Here is an 18,730-nt window from a genome sequence, read left to right as displayed (position 1 = left end):
TAGTGCACTTATGATTGACAGCTTGAACTTTAGACTCAGACAGATCTGGGTTAAGTCCGGGATCCTCAACGTGCAAATTGTGTGACCCGAGGCAAACTGTTCAACTTCTCCAAGCTTTTGTGTTTTCACCTGTGAAATGACAATAGTAAAAAAAAACAGACTTTACAGGTATGTACAGGAGTAAGAGCAATAAGCTACCTAGCAAGTTTGCCATCGTTTCTGGCACGTAGTAGACATCTAATAAATGGAATGTAGCATTTTTGCAATTTATAGGAAAAGATATGGAGAAATTTATGCTAAGCTAACATTTTCATGACTTTCTTTCCTTATTTAAATTTTGTTTCTTCACAAAAATCATCTGCAATTTTTGATACTTCTATTTTGGGGGGCAGGGTTCAAGACACGGTTTCTCTGTATAACAGCCCTGGCTATCCTGGAACTCACTCTGTAGACCAGGTTGACCTCAAACTCAGAGATATGCCTGCCTCTGCCTCCCGAGCACTGGGATCAAAGGCATGTGTTACCATGCCTAGCTTACTTCTGTCTCGATATTTATAGCACAAGATCTTAGATACACTAACAGCAAGAAATCTCCACAGCCATTTGTAGAAATATTCCTGAAAACAGACAAGAACGAAAATATGATGTCAAAGAAGTTGGGTAAGTATCTAGGGGAGAAAGTAACTTATTCTCCTAAAGACCTTCCATTGCAGCCACCCTCAGCAATGACATATGATGTGAAGCCACAGGCCACTGCAAGCAGCACAAGTGGCCTGTCCACACGGGACAGGACCTCCCCACTTCTCATAAATGACTCTAATACAGAGGAACATCGAGATGACTCCAAAAGGCAGGTAACACTTTTAAATGTATGACCCATACTCTGGCAGCCAGGCGGGGACAATGAATTCAACTGTGGATGAACAACTTTTATTTACAGGACAAATCATAACCGTGTAACCATCTTGTACTATGTGGTCCCTACATGCTTTCTTTTCACAATGTGAATGCTGTTGCTGCCAGAATCTTTTCCTCTCTTCCTTGACAGAAGAAAATCAATGTAATAATAATGAATTCAGAAGCTTCGGATTCAGTTCTTTGTTTGACCATCCATGTGATTTAAAATAATCATTCAACTTTTGAGCACCTCAGTTTCCTCCTGTGTAAAATACGATAAAGGAAATTCTACTTCCCGTGCCTGCCGAGAAGATGAAGCCATTTCATACCCACATGTTCACGTACTGAAAAAAAAATTTTTTTCTGGTCTGATGGTGTAGGCCCATCATCCCAGACAGTCAGGAAGCTGAGGCGAGATGATCATTAGTTCAAAGTCTGCCTCAGCTGTGGAGTGAGTTCAGTGTCAGCCTGGGCAACTTAGTAAGTCTGTCTCAAAACTAAGAAAAGAGGGCTGGGGAGACCGTTTAGAGAAAATGACTAACCTGGCATATGTAGGGCCTTGAGTTCAAGCCCCAGGATCAATACTTAAACATCTCCAAAGGAAAAGGCACCGGGTACAAAGAAAGCACTCTAGACAGCAGCCACTACAGCCTTAAGACTGGAATTGGATGCATTCTTAGTTGTAACAGGGCATTTACATTACCACATTCTTGATTTTTTTAAATGCTAAGTCACTTTTTAAATTACTTTATTGCATCAATTTATATAGACAGTGTTAAGTTTTTCCATGGCTTTTCCGTAATTCTGTGTCATATCCTTAACCATACTAAATGTGAGACATTGCTCCTTTGTTGCCTTAACTGGGTTTATTTAACTGCTCCTGAAAGACCTCTTCAATTGACTGTTTCCTTGCTTGCTCTTGATGCCCATTTGTTGATCCCCAGTCTTTGGTGGTATGCTTTTGCTTTCTCCAAAGTCTCCAATTCAAAATGCCATTACCTCATTTGTCAAATTTCCTTCAAGACACCCCACCCCCTCACCCCATCTCTTGTTTTCTTTCTTTATTCTTCTATTGCTTCCCCTTTATAGGCACCTGGAAGCACGTGCTTCCGTCTCCTATGCTTTTCCCATGGCTGTTTCCTCTCCTTTTCTTTCTAACTATTGGATCTGTTAATATTTTACTTCCTGTAGCTTTGTCCTTAAGGGCAGGCTGTCAATCATCCTTGGACCTGTGCAGCTTGCTAGTCTAGCTCCAATATGGAATCGACGGCTAAAAAACACGTGTGGTGTGAAGAATGCAGGAAGGCGTAGACAGTAGTCCCCAGACCACAGAGGCACAGAGCGACACACTAAGGTCACGTTCCTCTAGTAGCCAAGTTAGAAAAGCCACGCATTGCACCTGTGTGCTACAGCCTCTTGAAGCTCGCTTCCACCCCCCCACCCCCCACCCCGAGATTGGCCTCCTGTTGGGGCCATGACTCATTCTGTCGATCATTGTGATCTTTTGTTATCACTGAGTCCAGAGGGTGACTCTTGTCATCTGGTGACTGCTTCTCCAGAATGTCATTCTGCTCTATTCGTTTCCCTCCAAGTCTGGACTTCGAGATCTCCCAAGTCTGCAAGTGCAGCTAATGCAGGAATAAAGCAGCGAAGAACGTGAGCTCTAGTTAATGGTAGAGCGTTTGCCGAACATGTAAGGAACTGGGGCTGAGCCCCAGAACCGCAAAAAGTGATTGGTTGGTTGATCAGTTGACAAAAATGTGCTGCAGATTTGGGTATGATTTTGTTATTGTTGTTTGTTTGAGACAGTGTCTCACTGTGTAGCCCTGGAACTCACTATGTACACCATGGTGGCCTCGAACTCAGAGATCCATTTGCCTCTGCCTCCTGAGTGCTGGGATTAAAAGCATGTACCACAACCATGCTCAGCAGATTTGGGGATAAAAGAACAACTATAATATGGATATCAGAAACTGTTGTAACATCCAATATGCAGTGGTCAGTCCACCCCCAGCAGCAATCTCCAGACAGCTCCCCACTGTAGAGCACTGGCCCTAAGATCTGTGGTGAGAGAGGAATCAGACAGACAGAGAGACAGAAGAAAGACGCCATCCATTCTTCATGTCTCGCCTCAGAAGGCAATTATAGAAACTGGCAATGGGAAATTCCATCATGGCTCGTATAAGTCAATGATGATGCATTATTTTTCAGGGCTGAATTACCCTGTCTTAAATAAAATCACATAAAAGATACCAGTGGTCCCATCCACGCAGGGTCCTAACAGCCTGCCTCTGACTGAATCCCTTTTACATGCCTCCTCTCCAGACAAGGGTAAGATCTATACAACCGTATGTCAGTCTCTCTCCCTCCCTTCCTCTGCCTTCTTTCTCCTTCTCTCTCCTTTCCTCTTCCCTCCTCCCCTCCCTTATCCCTTCTGTCCTTATGTCAGCTACTCTGCAAGGAAAGTTTGGGCCTAAATCCATCTTCCAGATATATATATATATATATATATATATATATATATATATATATATATATATATATACACTTTTCTGCTCTGACACTGAAAACAATAACAACAAATCAAAAACCAACCAAACAACAACAGACATCAGCCAATAAACCCAATATACACTTCTAAGCCCAAGTCGTCAGCCTACCAGAGACTTCAATTTTCTCCAAAGCGACAAGGAGATATTTACTGAACACCTGGGTAATTTAAAAGCTCCATTCTGGTGATTTCCCCAAAACAAAGAAATTCTTCCCCAAAGACCATCTGATAGCTTCACAGCTGTCAAAAAAAAAAGGGGGCCTGGGTGGGGGTGGGGAACTCATGATTTTAATTCAGGAGACAAAGACAGGCAGATCTCTGTGAGTTCAAAGCCAGCCCGGCATAGTGAGTTTCAGGACAGCCAGAGCTACATAGTGAGACCCTGACTCTAAGTAAATATAAACTCCTGTTTATTAGGATGCTGTTCTAGAGACAGAAGTGTGTAATATTCTGATAATATATCCCGTCTTTTGGGAGCCCCCTTTAGAATGGGCGTGGTTACTGTGCTTTTCTGACTGGGAGACTATTAGTCCCTGGCTTTAGTTTCTCATTCAAGGGTCCTGAGGGAAGAAGTGGGCTATTGATGAAAGAGAAGAAAACAGCTGGCAACTTTTAAATGACTTAATGTAAAATTCTAAAACAAGCCAATTCTCGTTGGGCAGCCTCTTACAAAATGAGTGCACCTACTGTGTGTTCAGGGTTTGAGTAGTTTCTTACAGAAGAGCCAGGCACATGCCTTTTACAGAAAAGCACAGGCCTTTAGTCTCAACACTCCAGGAGACAGAGGCAGATGGCTCTCTGTGAGTTCAAGGCCACCCTGGGCTACTGAGCTAGTTCCAGGACTACACAGAGAAACCCTGTCTCGAAAAAGCCAAGTAAATAGATCAATACTTGGGTTCCAGTCCAGATGAACATTGCTCCAGTTATTTATCACTCAGGGCCTCCTTCGATAAAGTGAGGGGTCTGTGTAGATTTAAAATGCCTTCTCGGGAGAACACTTCCTAAATATAACCCCAGCAGCACAGACACTGAGAGAAACAATTAATAAATGGGACCTCCTGAAACTGAAAAGCTTCTGTAAAGCAGAGGACATACATGGTCAACAAGACAAAATGACAGCCCACAGAATGGGAAAAGATCTTCACTAACCCCACATCAGACAGAGGTCTGATCACTAAAATATACCGAACTCAAGAAATTGATCATCAGAAAAACAAATAATCCAATAAAAAAATTGAGTTCAGACCTAAACAGAGAACTCTCAACAGAGGAATCTAAAATGGCTAAAAGACACTCAAGGAAATGCTCAACATCCTTAATCATCAGAGAAATGCAAACCCAAACAACTCTGAGATTCCATCTTACACCTGTAAGAATGGCCAATATCAAAAACACTGATGATAACTTATGCTGGAGAGGATGTGGGGTAAAAGGAACACTCCTGCATTGCTAGTGGAAGTGCAAGCTGGTTCAACCCTTTTGGAAGTCAGTGTAGTGATTTCTCAGAAGCAACCTTCCTCAAGACCGGCAATACCACTGTTGGGTATATATCCAAAGGATGCTCATCTGTGCCACAAAGACATGTGCTCAACTATGTTCATAGCAGCATTGTTTGTCATAGCCAGAACCTGGAAACAACCTAAATGTTCCTTGACCAAAGAATGGATAAGGAAAATGTGGTACATTTACACAATGTAGTATTATACAGCAGAAAAAAAAATAGCAACATCTTAAAATTTGAAGGCAAATGCATGGAGCTAGAAAACAACATTTTGAGTGAGGCAACCTAGACCCAGAAAGACAATTATCATATGTACTCACTCATAAGTGGTTTTTAAACATAAAGCAAAGAAAACAAGCCCACAAATTACAATTCCAGAGAACCTAGACAACAATGAGGACTCTAAGAGAGACATACACGGATCTAATCTACATGGGAAGTATAAAAAGACAAGATCTCCTGAGTAGATTGGGAGCATGGGGACCTTGGGAAAGGGTTGAAGGGGAGGGGAGAGGCAGGGAGGGGAGCAGAGAAAAATATGAAACGCAATAAAAATCAATTTAAAAAATGCCTTCTAACTGCAATTCAAAAGAAATAATTTGTTATACATTTATAAAATCAATATCAATAAACAGTTTTCATTTGTAAATTGTAAAGTAAACTCTGGTAAATCTTCAAGTATTTCTCTTACCCAAATATGATGATGGTGGTGATATTATGAGATTTTCTTTCTTTCCCTAAACATCTAATGATGTCTTCCAGCTAAGTTTCTGCTGAGTGTGGCGGTTTTTATGTGTAATACTGGGACTTGGAAGGCTGAAATAGAAGGGATTCCCACAGGTTTGAATCCAGCCTGCTGTATTGCCAGAGATACACAGTGAAAACCCGTCTTAAGAAAGTCTACTGGACATAATGATGCACACATTTAATCTCAGCACTTGGGAAGCAGAGGCAGGCAGATTTCTGAAATCAAGGCCAGCCTGGTCTACAAAGGGAGTACTAAGCAGAGAAACCCAGTCTGGGGGGGGGGGGAGGAAGGAAGACCACCATAAAAATATCTCAGAAATATTCATCTGGAGAAATTCTCTGGTAGGTAAGAGCTTGCCCTCCCATCTTGCCCTGTAATCATGAAGCCATGAATCTGAATCTCCAGAACCATGTGAAAGTCATCAGAACAACACATGTCTCTATCCCCAGTGCTGGTAAAGCAAGATGGGAGGCAGAGAAAGGGTTCCCCAGAAGTTCACAGGTAGATCAGGCATATAAGCAACAAAGACCGGCCTCAGAGTGGAAGGTGAGGGCAGATACCCAACATTGTCCTCTGACACACACAGAGACACAGATATTTGCACATATATAAACACACACACACAGACACATGAACACACACACACACAGAGACACACACAAAGACATAGATACATGCACACATACTTATAAGCACACACAAACACAGAGATACCCAGAGAGAAAGACACATAGAAAGACTCACATACACTCACACACACACACAATTAGACACACACACACACAAATGGACGTTCTACAATAGAAAACCATGGAACTCCCTAGCTCATCTGCTTGATGTAGGATATCTTCCTCCCTCTCCTTCCCCCACTCCTAACAAACTATGCTACTGACAATCATTTGTGGTCCAGATGTGACACCTCCCGAGGTGCAGTGAGTTCCATTCTCGGAACTTTGGAATTTAGATAAGGAAAATACAAACAAACGTGGAAAGGGAGTTTATCTTTAATGCTGGAGGTATTAGATGTAAACCTTAGGTATACAGAGAACGGTGCTGCCCAGGGAAGGATGCCTGCAGCAACAGGAGGCCAGCAGATGATCCCAGGACTAGATAGATCCTCAGTTCCAGAACAGATGGTACCATTTCTCCTTGAGAAACATTCCAGTGCACTCCCAATGAGGTTGCCATTTTACCTCAACCATCTGACTTTCTTGCCTTCTCTCCTCCTTAGCCTCCCAAATATCTAAACTACTGCAACTGATATTCAAACAGAATGAAATGTCTGCTCTTCTGATTACCTCCTGACAGGGGAAGACTCCTGTCATGGCTGCTGGTCTGAGGTACTTCTGTTCCATGCCTTCCATGATCACAGTACCCTTTCTTTCAAACTGTGAATTTTCTAACAGCTTAGCTAGTTGACCAGTTCAGTATAGAGCTACCTCTACCTTGTCCCTCCATTTCTGAACCCTCCTCCTTCAGACCTGCTGCTCTGAGTTCTGGTCCCATGGAAGAGAACAGAAGAGACTCGAACCTAGTAACTGTAAATAGACTTTTCTTGCATCAATAAAATGGGTCTTAATCATACTTCCTCAGACCCTGAATTGAGAGGGGATAAGACATGGATAGTTTGTGAGAAGATCAAACAGTTAAAACAAACACCATCAGCAGCAACAAAAAACCACTTTAGATATAAAGAATCATGGTAAACCCTTAATATGGTAAAGTGATGATATTCTGTTTCCTTGGCTCTAAGCCTGTGTCATATCCATATGTGCCAGTTTTCTTAGGGTTTTTATTTCTGGGACACCATAACCATGACAACTTTTACAGAGAAAACATTCAATTTGGGGTGACTTGCTCATAGTTTCAGAGGTTCAGCCCATTAATGTTATGGCGGAGAGCATGGCAATGCGCAGGCAGATACGGTGCTGGAGGAGTAGTTAAGAGGCCTACATCTGGCAGATAGCAGGAAGTCAACTGAGACAGTGGGCCGTATCCTGAGCATAGGAACCCTCAAAACCCATCTCCACGGTGACACTCTTCCTCCAATAAGGCCATACCACCCCAACGAAGCCACACCTCCCAATAGTGCCACTCCCTACAAGACTATAGGGGGTTCACTACATTCAAACCACCACACCATTGTAATTACACACGCCAACAATCAGAACATGCTTCTGAGAAAGAGCACAAATTATCTGAGCAAGAACGAAAGCTTTCCTTCTGTTTAGTCCTGAGCAAACACCAGCCACCTTGCCTCTAACAGGCAAACACGAGCCCTGTGGAATGGTGACAGGGTACCTCAATTTCACTTCCCTCACTATGCAGTGACCACCAGTAGGAGCAAAGCCAACCCAAATGGCCAGCTAGAGAAGAGTTTGGTCCCTATTTAGAATCCTTTAAATCTTCCCTGACCACTGGGCCAGGAAAAGCACGACACACATGAATCACAAATTGGTCTTTTGACAGACCGTCAGTCTATTGATTCCAAAGGAAGATAACGGCAAACGCTAAGAACAAAACAAGAGTGACAGCTGAGGAATGTGTGGAAGACCAAGCTAAAAGTGCGGGGGGGGGGGGGGCGGCGGAAGCAGAGAGTGGGTGCAGAGCTTTAGTCCTAGCACGCAGGAGGTAGGGCAAGTTGATCACTGTGAATACCCCTCCCCGCCCCCCCGCGCCCCGCAGCCTCTCCCCCAATACACACAAAGCATGAAAGAAAAAGGAGGAGTTGCCTGAGTTTTATGTGTGTGACTTTGGCATCCCAAGGGAACATTTCACAAAGGAATCTTTAATCTCTTTAAAAGGTTTTGATACATATAGTTATAGCAGCAAGGCCTCGTGGATCTGTGGAATGTGTGGGATGGTTGACTATCTGGCCGAACTTCTGGCCGAAAACTCCAAACTTTCCTATGACCTGTGCTTGCTCTCTACCAAAGCGCTGATTCATTTGAACTACTATTCCTGTAGGCAGCTTCATTTTTTTTTTATCTGTAAATTTTGCCCTATTAATCTCATTTAAAAAATATAAACCTTTCTAGCTAGGCGTGGTGTAACACACCTTTAAACTCAGCACTGGGAAGAGAGTCAGGCAAAGCTCTGTGAGTTCAAGGCCACAGACTGAGGCCCTACACACACACACACACACACACACACACACACACACACCTTCTGGGTAGACTGTCTCTGACCTGTGAATACTTCTGTTTCATTTGTAATTGATTTCATGCAGAATTATCAAAACAAAACAAGAGGGGCTGGAGAAATAGCTCACGAATTAACAGCACTGACTACTCTTCCAAAGGTCCTGGGTTCAACTCCCACACCTACATGGTGGCTTACAACTGTAACTACAGTCCCAGGGGACCTGACATCCTCTTCGGGTCTCCACAGGAACGACACGCATGTGATGTGCAGATATATATCAAGCAAACAAATAGATACATAAAGTCTAAAACAAAAATTTTAAGCATGAAAAATATATTGTAATTTTTACATTGATTATATTAAAATCATAACAGTGACTTCAATTATCTGTGGAACTAATTTAAATTTAATTTTAAAATATTTTGTTCCAATGTGAATCTGATAACTCAAGATTATGTGGATCAAAATGGCTTTTTTGGTCTCAGTCAAACTGAAAAATGAAACCATGGCTAGAACCTCATCTTATGGCTTCTGTAAACACGGTCAAAAATTCAGCTCTAGGAACTGGGAGAGGTGACCCCTGGACCTTTAATCCCTGCACTTGGGAGGCAGAGGCAGGTGGATGTCTGTGAATTTGAGACCAGACTGGTCCACATAGAAAGTTCCAGGACAACCAGGGCTACATAACAGAGAGGCCCAGTTTTTGGTTTTGTTTTTGTTTTTTATAGAAAAAGCAATTTCAGGAGCTGGAGAGATAACTTAGATGGCTTAGCAGTTAAGGGCACCTAGTGATCTTGGAGAGGACCTGAGTTTGAGTTTGGCTTCTAGAACCCACGTGACGTCTCACAACCATCTGTAACTTCAGGTCTAAGAGATCTGAAGCCCTCTTCCAACCTACTTGGCACCAGGCAAAGAAGCCACACACACACACACACACACACACACACACACACACACGGTATATATACATGCACACATAAAATAAAATAAATTTAAAAGAAGTTTTTAAAAAATATTCAGTTCTGAGACTAACAAGGTGACTCATCTGGTAAAGGTGCTTGCCACCAAACCTGTCAGTGCGAGTCTGTTCCCGGCCCACATGGTGGAAGCAGAGTCTCACCCACTTCCCATCGTTCTCCTCTGACCCCCAGCGCACAGGTGCACCTAGAGACACACTGAATGAGTGTTGTAATAAAATAGTTTTAGCTCAATTATATATATTATGTATATTTTAAATATATAATATAGTAAATATATAGTATATATTTTATACAACATAAAAATTGAATACTTTTTTTGTCTCTTAGTCAAATTAAAAATGAAATGATGGGTCAAGATGTCACTGAAGGTGAAGAAAGTGGTTTCTTCCCCTCCCAAAGCTGCAGTCAAAGTGAAGGCCTTGAAAGTCAAGAAGGTGGTGCTGGGGGGTATTCACAGCCACCAAAGAAGATCCACATGTCACCCACCTTCCAGAGTCCCAAGACCCCGAGGCTCTGGAGGCAGCACAAATACTCTCTAGAGGGAGACCAGAAGAAACAAGCTGGAGTACTATGCCATCATCAAACTCCCCCTGACCACTAGGGCAGCCATGAAAAAGACAGAAGACGACATCACACTGTGCTCACCGTGGATGTTAAGGCCAACAAGCACCGGCGTAAGCAGACTGTGAAGAAACTCTATGACACTGATGTGGCCAAAGTCAACAACACCCTAATAAGGCCTGAGAGAGAGAAGGAAGCCTGGGTTTGGTAGACTCCTGACTATAATGCTCTGGATGTTACCAAGAAGGCAGGGATCATCTAAACTGAGTCCAACTGGCTAATTCTAAATATGCTTTCACTATAGAAAGGAAAGAAGGGGGAGCTGAAGAGATGACTCAGAGGGTAAGAGCACTGACTGCTCTTTCAGAGGTTCTGAGTCCAATTTCCAGCAACCACATGATGGCTCACAGTCATCTATAATGAGAACTAGTACCCTCTTCTGTCCAGTAGGCATACATGGAGTCAGAACGTGGTATACATAATAAAGTAATAAATCTTTTTAAAAAAAGGAAGAAAGGAAGGAATAAAGAAAGGATCTTTATTAGTATCAAAAACTCTTGACTTAACCTGCAATTAGAAAACTGTAAGTCTCTGAAAATGATAGTAACGGGCATTTTTTTTATATTAAGGTTTAAGTTTATAGATGAGAGAAAGAACTGGAGAAAGCCTACTGCTGACAAGGAATGCTGAAGAAAAGAATACAAGCCTCTACATCTATTGTTAGTAATGGTAGAAGGGGCGTCATCTTCAGCTAGTGAGTCAGCACACATTCCAAGCATAAGAATAATTGCAAGCATTTATCAAGTGACAGTCACATTACGAGTATCGCCTCATCTAATCCTCTCTCCATCACAGGCAAGTATCACTACTGTATCAAGGTACGGATGCAGAAACGAAGGTTTCCTAAGTGTGATCAGCATCCCTAAAAAGACAAAGCTAGGGCTGACCCATATAGATATGTCTCCAAAGATGACTGAGCATGAGCAATAAGGATACAAAAAGAGGTCTGTAAAGAGGGCCCAGTGGTTAAGAGGGTGCGCTGCTCTTTCAGAGGACCCGAGCTCAATTCACAGCACACACATGAGAACAGCTCACTACAGGCTGTGACTCCAGCTCTAGGGACAACACCTCTACTTGTTCTGGCCTCCATGGGTACCTGTTCTTAAGTGCACATACAAATCATGCCGATTTCTTTTATTGTTGGTACTTATGTATTTAATTCCGGTCACTTTCCAGAAGGTATGTGGTGACAGGCCATTTTGATTTCATGTGCTTCAACTAATGATTCATCATACTAGTTGATTTTTATTATTGAACAGGTCGTGAAAACCTCAGATTAGTTGGCCTTGATCACGGTGTGTAATTCTTTCAGATGTCGTTGATTTGTTTGCTAATAATTTGGCAAGAATTTCTGAGCTAATTTTCTTAAGAAATGGTTGCTCTGTCATTTTTAATTTTGTAGTTTGATTTTTGGCAATAGAAGAGCAGCTATCTGAAGTGAGTTGTGTTCCCACTTTCCAGGAGATGATTGTATGGATATTAGTGTGTTAATTTTCAAAGCTTGCAGCAATCTCCAGTGAAGCTACCTGAATTTTGAGATTTCTTTCCAGAAAGTTTTTAAATTGTGATTTCAGTTTCCTACAGTTTCAGGCTCTTCCAGGTATCTACCTTCTGTTGGGTGAATTGTGGTCAATTTTTTTGTACGATTGCATTTACCCATGTTTTGCTTAATGGAACAGTCCTCAACCTTTGAAGGTTGCATATCAAATATCTTGCATATCAGGTATTTACATTACAATTCATAACAGTAGCAAAGTTATAGTTATGAAGTATCAATGAAATAATTTTATGGTTGGAGGTCACCACAAATGAGGACCAACTGTATTAAAAGGTCACAGCATTAGGAAGATTGAGAATCACTGACTTAATGTCTTTCTTGGATTCCATGGTTCCTATAATCCTTCTTTTACAATTTCCTCTTTAGAGAACTCCATTTAACCATTTTTTCTTCTTCAGAAAAAGCCCACTGGTGACAAAAATGTTTTAGTTTCCTTTCATCTAAGAATGTCTTCACTCATCCTTGCTTCTAAGGGCTCTTTTGGTGGGTTTGGGATTTGAGTAGGTTTTTTCCTTCTGAGTGAGGTGGGAGTTTTGTTTGTTGCTTGTTTGGTTTTAGGGAGGTTTTGTGTTTTGTTTTGTTTTTTTTCCTTTCTGCACTTGGCAAGATGTGTCATGCCTTCCTTGTGCCTCTGGGGTTTCTGAAATCCACTGTCATTTGGATTGTTCTCCCCTGTAGGGAAGGTGATATTCTTTCTGCTCTTCAGATTTGTTTCTTCATCTTTAGTTCTCAGAAGTTGAAGAATAGGTGTCATGACATAAATTTCTTTGCATTTATATTACTTAGGTTGTGTGTGCTTTGTTTTAAATAATAGCTTTGTTGAGATATAATTTGTAAAGCATAACATTTAGCCTGTTAAAATGTACAATTCAGTAGCTCTTGGTATATTTACGGGCTTGTGAAACTTCATATCTAATTTTAGAATTTTCACCACCTCCAGAGAGAAACCCTATACTTCCTAGCTGTCACTGCCCCAACCCCGCCTACACCCTTAGCAACCACTAATGTACCTCCTGTTTCTATACAGTTGCCCATGCCAGACATTTCCCATAAATATGATAATTCAATATGTGATTTCTTAAAAACTGGCTTCCTTTACCTAGCATCTTTTCAAGTTTCATTCATATGATAACATTCATATCTAACGCTAATAAAAGTACTTTATTCCTTTTTTAGAGCCAGATAATAGCCTGTTGTAAGGATGAAAGGAATATATTATTTACTCATTAATCAGCTGATACCTCTATTGTTCTACTTTTGGGGTACTTATAGTCACAAGATACTGCTATGAACATCTGTGCACCGTTCTGGGGTAGGCCTGCTTTCATTTTGGCTATGAAAACTGCTGAGAGACAGGGGGATTGTGGATTTAATTGTTTTGAGGAACTGTTAGACTGTTTCCCAAAGCAGCCTTAGCATTTTATAACCGTACTAGCAAGGCATGAGGGCGCCAGCTCCTCCTGTGCTCCCCAGTAACACGTGAAATTCCATAGTTATACTATTGGATATCAAGTGGTATGTCCATGTTTTGATTTGCATATCCCTAATAGCTACTGATCCAGAGTTTCTTCTCATAGTCTTTTATTTCATTTTATATGAAAGGATTTAAGTATATAAAATGAAGTATATGTATCATATTCTTTGTGTGTGTGTATGTGTGTGTGTGTGTGTGTATTTCTTGACTGAGCTTGGTGGTGCACACCTTCATTCTCAGCACCCCGGAGGCATAGGCATGTGAATCTCTGTGAGTTCGAGGCCAGCCTGGTCTTCAGAGCTAGTTCTAGGACGGTCAGGGATATACAGAGAAACCCTGTTTTGAAAAACCAAAAAGAAAAAAAAGGAAAAGGAAAAATGCTCAATTTTCAGCACTTGCAATAGCTCTATGACCAATTTGGGGTTACTTTTTATACCCAATATGATGTACAGAATCAACTTGACTCCTTGGCATGTCTGCCCAACCCCTACAGCACTGCTCTTTAAAAAGTCCATCTTGCCTTCATTTAACTATGCTGAGATCTTTGTTCAAATGTACTCAACTTCTTGAATTATAGGTTCATATTTTTCAACAGACCTCAGACGCTTTCTACTATTATTTCTAAGAATTTTTTTTCATTATCCCTCATTCCTCCCTGGGTCCTTGTATTACAGTCACCCAGTTCCATTATACTGCTCAACTGTTGTGTAGGCTGTTCTTGCTTTGTTAGTCTGGATAATTTATTTACCAAGGTCTTTAGTTTTATTCTTTCTCCTCCCACCCCCAACTCCTCTGTTCTGTTGCTAAATTTGTCACCTGTGCCAGCTCTGTCATCTTGGCTTGTCACCTACAATCTCCCTCTGCCCCATACAGCTTGAGTCCTTGATGAATCTTTTTCTGCTATATCCATGGTATTGGGAGGTATTACGCTATAAGATTTAGAATTTTTGTTTGTTTTGTTTTGTCTGTTTTTCAAGACAGTGTTTCTCTGTGTAATAGCCCTAGCTGTCCTACTAGCTCTTGTAGACCAGGCTAGCCTCAAACTCACAGAGATCCACCTGCCTCTGCCTCTGGAGTGCTGGGATTAAAGGTGTGGACCCTCACTGCCCAGCAAGATTTAGAATATTTTAATGCTCTTCCTTTTACCTGACTTTTTCTGAAAGTGCTGGCAAGAAAAATGGGGTAGCGGACAGATATTGCCCACTATGGCCAGTTTAGTAGAGAAGCCCAAGTTCCTCAAGTGTCTTTCTTTGACACTGAAGAGAGAAAACCCCAGAGGTAACAAAATTATAGACATTATCCTAGGGAAGAACAAACTAGGCACCTTACTCTACCCAAGAGTAGAAATCTAGGCTGTTAGGTCTTTGTTGATATGGCAAAGGGGTGGAAGGAGTGTTAGGATTTCTGTTGCTGTGAAGAGACACCATAACCATGGCAACTCCTATAAAAGAAAGCATTTAATTGAAGAGGCTCGCTTACAGGTTCAGAGGTTCAGTCCGTTATCATCATGAGAGGAAACATGACGACATGCAGGCAGATGTGGTGATGGAGTAATAGCTGAGAGTCCTACGTCTTGTAGACAACAGGAAGTTGACTGAGACACTGGGCAGTATCCTAAGCACAGGAAACCTCAAAGCCCGCCTCCAGTGGCACACTTCCTCCAACAAGGCCACACCCACTTGGGTGAAGCCGCATCTCCTAATAGTGCCACTCCCTATGAGATGATGGGGGCCAATTAAATTCAAACCACCACAGAATGTATCATGATTTTCTTTGATTTTTGCTGATTTAACCAGTTCTTTTCCAAAAGTTTCCTGTATCCTATGCTGCCCCTTCCGCAGGAGAGAGCAGTGTTTTGATGGACCTTTTTATTGTTTGTGTCTTGTCTGGGCCATTGGTATTTCCAACTGGTTGAGTCTTCAGTTTCAAGTATGAGATATGTAAGGCTGAAGAAAAACCTGAATTCATCATTATGTCCTTCCTCGAATCCCAAGGTCCTTGCTTAGTCTGTTTTCTATCAGAGCTTCTTCTGCTTGCTTTCTATGTAACGCCTGGGACTTTTAGCTGTATTTAGAAGAACAGTGAACACCATCTACTTCATCTGCCCAGAAACGGGAGTCTGAGTAGGGCATTTTTATAAATAGAATTATATTTTAATTACTAGGAGTTATTAATAGCTCAAGAAACTTTGAAGCTAATTTTTCCCACTTAATAATAACTCCTAATTTATCATTTTATAAATTAAGGTCTTATATAAGGGTTTGCTTTAAGTAAGAAATACCTATAAATTATTTACATATTCCTGAATTACTGTAACCCCCCTTTCAACTCTTTTAAATTCCCAAAAATTATTGCTTAGAAAAGATTTTTCTTAAGGTTAATGTGGAGATGTTTCAAAGCAGAAGACAATTCCTTAAACTGTCTGGTGTTAAATGATGAAGCGTTAAGAAGGGGAGTGGGTAGAGGGTAAGATAACAGTATCTTTCCCGAAGGACAACTGAAAAAACAGTTCTCAGAAGCACCCTATTTTAAAGCTTGCCTGCCTGAAACATTACTTCAGTTCTCTTGGTGAATTTTTATATAATATTGGTAGTTACTAATCACCACTAATAAAATAACTTATTAATAGTAATAAAAGTATTACTAAAATAATGAAGTCTTAGTAATATTTGCCCATTAGAGATATTTAGCAAGTTTTGGACTTTCAGATCTTTTTTTTTCCAAAATCACCCCCCCTACACACAGGCAAACATAGTCATTTATATTCATTAATGTCCATCAATACTTTTATCTATTGCCCCATCGCTGCCTGCCGACTGCTACTGAACTCATATGCATTATCTTCCTAGTCCTGTCTATGACAAAGTAAAGGTCTGAATGACAGAACTACACGCATGCAGGAGTGGTAAGGTTAGCGTCTGGACACAGGTCATGGTAAAGTCGGCATCTGGATGCAGGAATTTTGGTAAAGCCAGCATCGCGATGCAGGTCATGACCTCCTGAGATCACAGGGTTTTTGATGATGCTACATCTGACAAAGTCAGCAACTTTTCTTTCCCAAGGGTTAGTTTTCTCACTTTAGTGCCATTTCGTAACTGTTAATGTTCTTTGATTTTTGTCTTTGTCAACCCTTTCACCTAAGGAAAATTTGATGTAGAAATTAAAGAATATGAAGGCTGTGAAGAGAAAAGCAATATTTATTTACCATCTTAAACTTCAAAATATGTCATTGAAAAATGCCAACAATTCTGCAGAGTTTTGTCACATGAAATGTAAAGAGAAAAACACCACCGAGTAGCCATTATTATATGCACAAAGGAAAAACAAAATAACAGGAAAGAAAATTAAATAAGCCATGTTAATAAGCTTTAATGATAAATAAGAGTTATTATTTAAAACACATATTTTTAATTTAGGCTAGAGGATGAGACAAAGGCCATCTAGATAAACATCTCTACCCACTGTCACTTCACGATGACCTTTTCATTTCAATGTTATGAAAGAATAGATTTTTGGGTTACCTCATCTCAATTTCATAACATCTGATAACCAAGTATTTTTTTAAAGATTTTGAGGGGACAAATGCCAACTTTACCTCATATACTAATAAATACTCAATTCCTCCTCCCTTTCAGTTATTTCCAAATTATTATTTAGGTGAATTTATATTAACTGCTTGGTAGGTCTCATAACTGCCATTAATTGCTAACCTTTCTGATTGGATTTAGATTTATTCACGTGTATGAGTGTTTTACAGACATGGATGTCTGTATGTATGTATCCCTGGTGTCTGAGGAGGTCAGAAGAGAGCACTGGATTCCTGAAACTGGAATTATAAAGTTATGATCGACCATGTGGGTTCAGAAATAAATGCAGGCCCTCTGCAAAAACAAGGCTCTTACCCACTGAAGCATTTCTCCAGCCCCTAATCTTTTAGATTCCCAACAATATTTTATTTTGTTAAGCTCTAGCAATGTAAAAATCAGTTACCACAATCCTGAGTTATACAAGTCCCTGGTCTACAATGCAATCTTTTAAGTACAAAAAAGGCCCTATTTGCATTTCCTCGCAGACACACCAAACAGCGCTGGAGAAAGGTTTACATTAAATTGTTTTGGGGGGGGGGAACATATTTCCTCTTAGAAACCCCCTTTCCAGGAATACTACTTGATCCAGCTTCCATTAAGTTAACATTATAAAATGCGGATATGTATATTTTACCTATTTCATTTTTTTGAGCCAAGGTTTCTCTGTGTAGTTCTGGCTGTCCTGGAACTCTCTCTGAAGACCAGGCTGTCCTGGAACTGAGCAATCAGCCAGCTTCTGCCTCCTGAATGCTGGGATTAAAGGTGTGTGCCATCACACCCGGTCATATTTTATTTTTTAAAGTATTTTCCCTTTCTATGTTCAACTTTCTGATAATAAACATCATCTTTTAGTCTCAAATATGAGTTAAACTAATTGTAATGAGTATTACAAGAGAAGATTCTTACATTTCTTAATAAATAAGCCATCTTAGTAAACATTTAGCATTTTCTAGAATTAGGTACTATATCATATATAAAGTGATTAAGAGCACTAAGGGCCTATACAAAAAGTATGTGACACTAAGTTCTGGTGTGAGGATAAGTCTACCCGGCAACTCCCATTATCACAATTGGATTTAAACATGTCTACCTCTCCCATTTGAAAACATTTTCAGTTTGAAATTACAGTACTTTTCTCATGGTGGCTGTATAAAGCTAGGAGCGCTAATTATTTCCAAGCTCAAGAAAGTAGTTTTATATTAAGATACAGACCTAGAGAAGTAAATTTAATTTTCTAAATAGTTTCATTTGGTTTATACAGTGTTAGATCAGCACAGCTCAGAAGCCCATCTGGTCCCAAGCGGGCAGCGGGCCGCCCACAGCCATCTGCCTCGTACCGGGGAAGCTGTGGGATAAGCGGCGACTCCCGGGACTCGGCTGTCACTCGAGGGGCTACAGCGGGGGACACAAGTGTGGCCGGGGCACGTCACCTCCTGGAAGGGCCCTGCATCTAGACTTCACACTCACGGCCCGGGCAGCGACAGAGCCCCACGCTGGGCCTGAGGGGCCGCGAGGGCGTGGGGTGGCGGGCGCGGGGTCGAGGACGCGACCTCGGGGGCCGCTCGGGAAACCGCTGTCGTGCGCCGCCCGACGCAGCCCCGCAGGCCCAGGCCACGGTTTTCCCAGCCCCGCCGCCGTTGCCAAGGCGACCGCCGCCGAAGATTCCCGC

The sequence above is a fragment of the Myodes glareolus genome, chromosome 15 (genome assembly GCF_982192425.1).
Source record: "Myodes glareolus chromosome 15, mMyoGla1.1, whole genome shotgun sequence".
Classification (NCBI taxonomy): Eukaryota; Metazoa; Chordata; class Mammalia; order Rodentia; family Cricetidae; genus Myodes; species Myodes glareolus.
This window is presented reverse-complemented; position numbering follows the sequence as displayed.